The following is a 1,199-nucleotide window of genomic DNA, read 5'->3' on the forward strand; positions in this document are numbered from 1 at the left end:
ACGACAAAGAAACACCGAGACGAGCTGGATCCGGCTGTTTTTCTGCCTCCTGACGTTTCGCCAATTTATTGCGCCTCTCCCTGTCATCCACGTTCCGACGTATCCTCGAAGAATTTCGCGTTGGCCGATCGGCGCCGGGACGAACCGTTCTCCTTTCGGTGATTTCGTGCGACGCGTCGAGCCGCGGTTCGAATAAATCAACGGGAAAATCCCGCGGAAGGATACGGGACGTGAGATTCCACCGGCTTTACGCGAATCGATTCCCAGTCGGAACGATTAGACGCCGATAATTATGGCGAGGGTACGTGACAAACGGTATCGGAGCTCGAAGCTCGTAATTCCCGATATCGGAGCATTATCGAAAGGTCCGGGGCAACTGTCCGCGCGCGCCTATACCGCTTCGAGGTAGGAGATATCGAAACTAATAATTATTCGATTCGCGTTTCATTCCTAATTACCGAAGGCCACCGTGTCGAACGGTTTCGAAAGAACACGTCGGGGCTGCGTCGTTAATACGAAACAGATATCGATCGGCAGCCAGTTCGTACAGGTAATAAGCGCACCGTTGCCGAGATGGAAACCGATTCGAACGATCTCGAATGGGCGTTTACAGCTCGGCGTTTTGCGATCGAAGTGGGTAAACAGATGCCCGAGCAAACGCGCCGTAGCAATTACACGGCACTTACAGACCCGCGTATAGAACTGGCCTCGAGATACTCGAGTAGTTTCTCTCTTCCCTCCTCTCTCTCTTTCTCTCTCTCTCTCTCTCTCTCTCTCTCTCTTTTCGTCTCTCTAAGTCCCCCACTTTTTGTCGTCCCTCTCTTCGCGGCCGCGTATACCTTCGCGTCCCCCTGTTCTTCCTCACCCCTCGATCTTCTCTCCTTAATCCTTTCTTTTCCTCTCCCTCTGCCATCTCTCCCATCGCCCCTTTCCCCACCTCCAACCCCCTGGTTCCCCCGAGTTTCCACAATGGTAATTACGAGGCAGTCCGCTCGTAAATTTCACGTAGGCTAAACGTACGCACGGGCAACCGCGAACGCCGCGTGGCCACTTTCTATTTCCCATAGGATCTCTGTCGTGCACGCGGACCGCAGCCATAGAGGAATCGATACGTTCCGATCGAGAACGGCCGGATTCGGCGACGGAGAAGGGAACTCGATCCAGCTGACCCGCGCAGGTTAAACGACTCCGCGAGCCCC

At 54.4% G+C, this 1,199-nt stretch overlaps 1 protein-coding gene across 2 annotated transcripts in view; it reads right to left on the bottom strand.

Annotated features, from left to right (window-relative positions):
• Positions 1 to 1,199, bottom strand: part of LOC100745430 (protein Wnt-6) — a 58,962-nt gene that overhangs the window by 24,248 nt on the left and 33,515 nt on the right. The gene's annotated exons all lie outside the window — the stretch shown is intronic.

The sequence above is a fragment of the Bombus impatiens genome, unplaced genomic scaffold (genome assembly GCF_000188095.3).
Source record: "Bombus impatiens unplaced genomic scaffold, BIMP_2.2 scf_0647, whole genome shotgun sequence".
NCBI lineage: Eukaryota > Metazoa > Arthropoda > Insecta > Hymenoptera > Apidae > Bombus > Bombus impatiens.